At 39.6% G+C, this 5,850-nt stretch overlaps 1 long non-coding RNA gene across 1 annotated transcript; it reads right to left on the minus strand.

The window, feature by feature from the left end:
• Positions 1 to 1,936: 1,936 nt before the first annotated feature.
• On the minus strand, positions 1,937 to 4,999 carry LOC144987790 (uncharacterized). Its single transcript, XR_013651456.1, has 2 exons — positions 2,332 to 4,999; positions 1,937 to 2,168 (listed from the first exon to the last, which is right to left on the minus strand). It is a non-coding gene; the product is annotated as an uncharacterized LOC144987790 (long non-coding RNA).
• Positions 5,000 to 5,850: the final 851 nt, after the last annotated feature.

Genomic DNA, 5,850 nt, shown 5'->3' on the forward strand with positions numbered 1-5,850 from the left:
TTTAACTTGTTAAAAACCTACTCAGCGCTTGAGGAAAATTAAATCTGCACCGCTATGACTTTCTATTATCTGTTATATCACACTGTTTGGCAGGCATGTGCACAAGAGGCCCTTGGGGTGCTTGTAGGATGTCTGTGTTTAAAATGAAACCATCTGTATTAAATCTGATTCATGTTGAACATGCCTGTGTCACATTGTGCCAACTTAAATAGTCTCCAGTTCTTTAGTGCTGTGATGGTTTTTTAGTCTCTGATAAAGTGAACAAATTCATGTTGACAACAATTTGTGTCAATTATAAATGACAATTGTTTTACATTAACCTACACAGGTATCATAGCTGAGTAGTTATCTATTAGTAGCTAATTTTACATTTTTATTTAAATTTCATATTGCTTAAAGGACAAAAAATTGGTTTTTGCTGCCCTTTTCCGACTTTGAGCCCCTGCCCCTCTAAAATCCTCTGCACGTCTCTGGTGATTGAAACGGCCTGAAACCTGCAACTGCAGTGATGAGGAATCCCAGTGAAGACTTATAAAGTGGTTTCAGTTTTTAATGTTTGAAAACCTAAAAATGATATTCACAATAGCAGGTTTTTAAAAATCATATCACTCTGACACATTTCACAAAGGCACAAACAGGACCCCCTACATCAAACAGAAATGAACTTGTTTCTAAACAACGATGCCAGGAGTCAAACTCTGAAAAAATAAAAAATAAATAGCACAGAAAATAACCTGATTCTGGGTCAGGATTTTGTGCCTAGCAGATCAGCTCCCTCGCTGCGATCTATTGAAAGTCATCCCTTGATCAAAGCTTTTTTCGCTTGGTCACCGATGCAGACCGGGCCTTTGCCAAACCTTTTCCATAGGCCTTTGGGTACCAGGGGAACAGAAGGAAGCTGTGGAGAAGGGCCTTTCTGTTCAGCTCTCAGAGTTGGAGAGAAGCTGGTGACACCGGGAGAATGTTTGAACGATCTCATGAAACTTGAATGGAGACGTGATTACCAAGGTTTTTTTAACAACTCGAGCCAGACGGCTGGATCCAAATGCAGCAGGTTTAATAGCTCAGCTAAAAGTCCACAAAGCTAAATCAGGGTCAGACAGGCAGGAGTCGAGAACAGGCAATATGTTCATCAGAGAAAAGACAGGACGGTCAGGGTCAGGGTTCAGGGTCAGGGTCAGGTATAACACTCAGTAATGAACACAGAGTGGCACAAACAATACTTCACATTAAGCTCAGCTCAATGCAGTGCTTAAGTATGCTGCGGTTGATTGAGTGATTGACAGTCAGTAGTGCAGCATCAAACTAGTGTGGGTAGGACTCTGGAGATGGTTACTGCTGGTGACCAGAGAGGAAGACGGAGTTCTGACTTCTGACAGTTTTTGTAGAACTCTTCATAATAAATTAACCTGATCTCTCAACACCACCTGCCTCGTCCATGCATTGTAAATGACATAAACAAAGACACAGTTCCATGTAGCAATCAGAATAAAAACATTAGCTGAAAGCTCCTCCCACACGCAGCCGCAGCATCAAGCTCAGGAATTGTTTTGTGGAAAAATGCTCCCTTTTATATATCAAGGCTACAGGAAAAAGAAAGGCAGACGGAAGAAAGCTGCTCACTGTAACATTAGTTGTCTTTTGGAAATAAAGTTCAACTATGAAATGTACCTGTCATTTATTGATCAATGCTTTACTGTAATTTGTAAATTATATGACAATATATAATATATCCTATAAACCCAGATTCCATCAATATATTGTGAATGTAATAACTGGTGTGACCTTCAAACTCTATTCTAGCTCAGTTCACACTTAAATCAAGGAGGGCATAGTCTCAGGTTGTTCCCACAGGCACAATTTAAAGGCATTGTAATGCTACAGTCATATAGCATTACAAATATAGACACACAAAAAAAACATTTCAAGAAACAAATGGCAAATAATAGGATTTATTGCTCCTCAAAACACACATACACCTTTAAGTACTGAACATCCATCATGTCTGCACAAAAAGCTTCACAGTCACTTCTCAACTGAAAGGAGAAATAGAAATCACTCTTTATTCACATTTAACTCATGAATCACAGTTTTGGAGTTGCTTGAATGTTTCTATTTGTTCTCTTTTGTTCTGCCTTAACGGTGTCATGTAGTCAAGCATCTTCTTCCTGCATAGAAAAAAAGGTCATTTTTAAAGTAGATACTGTAGATGGCACAAAACAGTGAGTTAAGAAGGCTATATACATTCCTTCCTGCCCCACTGCTGAAACACAAAAACATTTTAAAAATCAGTTTAAAAAAAGAAAATAAAAAATTAATACTAAACTTTACATTTTCTAAATGACCTCCTCTCACATGTAGTTTCAGCTCTTCCCAAAGCCTTTTTCTGGCCTGTATTCTGTCTTCTTAGGACTTTGGTGAATCAATGACAATGAATGCTCACTGTTAAAATTTTACAAAAAGTCAATCCATAGGGTTTTCAGTAAAACATGTGGGAAAAAACTATTTTAAAAGTGTGATCCTATAAAGAGCATTCACGGCGTGGGAAAGTGGGTTATCAGAAGAAGACACCACCATCTTCTTATTTGCTGCTTATTTTCCTATACAAATACACAGTAGGTCAGTTTGTAGGTCACTTTGTCAAGTCAAAGATAGAAAAAAAGAGAGATAACACACAATGCATGCAAAAAAACATCTGTTTTGCAAACGGCAAAATATTTTTGAAAGCAAAAAAAAAAAGGAAAACTTTAAAATTACAACGTTTTGTGTGCAACGTGGTAGCATAAAAATCACTCCATAGTATACTGCTTCAATTATATCTGGTGACAATATTAAAAGTTTTGAAAAAAAAGGATATTTTTCAAGTATGTTGTTACAATGCTGACATCAACAAAAATGTATCTGCAGATTTCATCATCATAAAATATTGCTGATGTCATCAAAAACCATTCTATTGCTGATGTCATCAAAAAGCTAGTTGGTGATATAATCAACAAAATGATGATTGCTGATGTCATCAAGAATCTTACGATGCCAGTGCATCGTATGAGTGCTGATGTCATACGATGCCAGTGCATCATAATCATGTCAAAACATGTCAAAACGTGTCATCGGTCCAGTTTTCAATAATAGGACCCAAGACAAATTCCTGCAAAGTGAATTGCTTCACTTGATCTTTCGTGTTGAAAATCTTCACTTGTGAAACCACGTCTTACGGAAAAGAAACACAGTATCAACTGAGTTTACCAACTCAGGATTTCCACATTTAATCCTTTTTCTAAGAAAAATGCATAAAATTCAAGTCAGTCAAGAAGTTTCCCTTTGGGAAATTTTACATAAAAAGCAAGTCTCTTCTTTTCACCTGAGAGACATCAAGTCACTTCTGCGTCAGGTGGCAACGGATTTTAAGAATCCCAAAATCGCTCATGGAATTCTGACACCTGACAGGATTAGGCTGTTTGTTGAAAGGAACCAGGAACAACAGATCATTTCCACACATTTTAGTAGGATTGGGGACCTTTGTCTGGATTCATGCAGACACTTGAGGTGGTACATGGCCCCAGAGGCACTTGTGGGTTCACTGACCACTGAAAAATCCCACGTTTGGTCCCTTGCCTGTATTGCAGCCGAGATGTTTCTGGGATTTCCCTTCTACACGGCCTATTGGGATTATGAGATGATCTGGAACATAACGCAGACTCATGGTCACTTTCCAGACCATGTCCTAAATGCTGGATCCAAAACGAGAGAGTTTTACTCCAAAAGGGGGACAAACCAGTGGCTTTTGAAGACACCCAGAGAATATGGAAAAAATATTCCGAAAGATGTCAAGTTTTTTTCACCGGAGGACTTCGGAAAACTCCATCAGAAGTCAGGAATCTGTTCCAAGACAGAACAGACTGATGTGGAACATTTTGTTGACCTGATAAAGCAAATGCTAACATTGGATCCTGCAAAAAGGATCAATCTCAATCAGGTGCTGCAACATCCATTTGTTGCTGTTAACAGGCAACATTTTTCTTCATCAACAAAGACACAAGACAAAGACGTCCCACACCAATCAGGCGTTAAGTCCTCATTAGACAACACCCAAAGACAGAGGCTGTCAAAGGACAGAGAAGTGCCCACGGTCTGGATCATTGGGTCGGGTTACTATATCACTGGGGCAGAAAATACAGCTAATCGATGCTTTGGAGAAAACCTTGGTGTCAATGCAAAAATTTGTTGGATCGGAAAAGTAAACATGCGCTGGAGGGATGTTCTTAAGCTTTTTTATAGCGAGTTGTCCCAACAAAGCAGTTCTCCAGACATTTTGGTTCTCCACGTTGGCAGCAACGACCTAGGAAACACAAATGGGTTAGATCTTGTCAATAAAATGCTCAAGGACTTGACACACCTCCATCAAGCTTTTCCCAAAATGAAAATAGCCTATTCCTGCATAACTCCAAGGTTAGCATGGGGAACATTTGATCCTAGTAAACAAGAAGACGACAGGATGACGGTCAACAAAAATATTCTATACAGCGCCGGATTATTCAATGGTGCTGTGATGGAGCATCCAAAACTGACACCATTTGAAAGTGAAAGTCAGCTTTTCAAACCAGGTGGAATACATTTCACCTCAAAAGGATTTGAAGTGTTTGTAAGCTCCATCCGTGATACCATTGAGCAAACTCTCCGCCAGACATTTTCAAGAGGCCAAAGTCACCAGCCTCAGTCATGTCTTTGTGTCCCTTTTACATCTGGCCTAATCCAGCCTGGCCCAAAGCCTAACCTGAAAAGAAAAGTCAGTTCAGAGGACGTCTCACAGAGCAGAATTGACACACATTTGTCCCCAACCAAAAAGAAGAAAGTCATCTGTGAAAATGACAGCCAGGATGGGCTGCACAAAAAAGATTTTAAAAGCCTTTTAGCTACTCCACTAACATTTGTGACAGAAATCCAGCCGGACAACCCAAAGCCTAACCTGAAAAGAAAAGTCAGTTCAGAGGACGTCTCACAGAGCAGAATTGACACACATTTGCCCGCAGCCAAAAAGAAAAAAATCATCTGTGAAAATGACAGACACAGGCAGCACAAACCAGATTTTAAAAGCCGTCTTGCCAATCCACCAACAACTGTGACACAAATCCAACCTGAGAAGAAGGAAGAGGACACATCAAGCTCCAATGACCACAGTATTCCAGTGGACAGCTCACCAATGGAAACACACAAAGTCACGGGACGACCTGATGTCTGGATCGTTGGCTCAAGTTATATTTCACAGGCACAGCCTGCAGCTAAACATCTTTTTGGACAAAACTTTAATCTTGACGCCAATGTTAAGTGGATTGGAATGAGAGACATGGGCTGGAGGGAAGTTGTGGATAACCTTCATCACACAATCTCCAAAGAAGAAGGTCCCCCTGAAGTTTTGGTTATCCACGCTGGAGGAAAAGAATTGGGACGAATGCCTCCACAACAGATTGCAAATCAAATGTCACAAGACCTGAGGCTTCTGAGACAAATGTACCCTCAAATGAGAATAGTTTTGTCCCTCATCATTCCAAGGAAAAGCAGGAGATTAGATTATCCTTATCAGATGGATAAAAGCTGGACATTAGTCAATGACATTATGAAGTGGTATACGGACCTGTTCAATGTTGTGGTTGAGCATCAGGATTTGTCACTTCATGATGAGGAAATGTATAGACTTGATGGAGTAACCTTAACGTTTCAAGGAAATCGAATCTTTCTAAACAACATCCGCACTGCCATCCAGAAATGCCTCCAAGAACAAGAAGAATGGATGACTTTTTCTCTTGACAGACCTTTTAATGTACATGATTTTTTAAATTGGCTAAAATAATT

This window comes from Oryzias latipes, chromosome 19, assembly GCF_053564925.1.
Source record: "Oryzias latipes strain Hd-rR chromosome 19, Olatipes_Hd-rR_3.1".
Lineage (NCBI taxonomy): Eukaryota > Metazoa > Chordata > Actinopteri > Beloniformes > Adrianichthyidae > Oryzias > Oryzias latipes.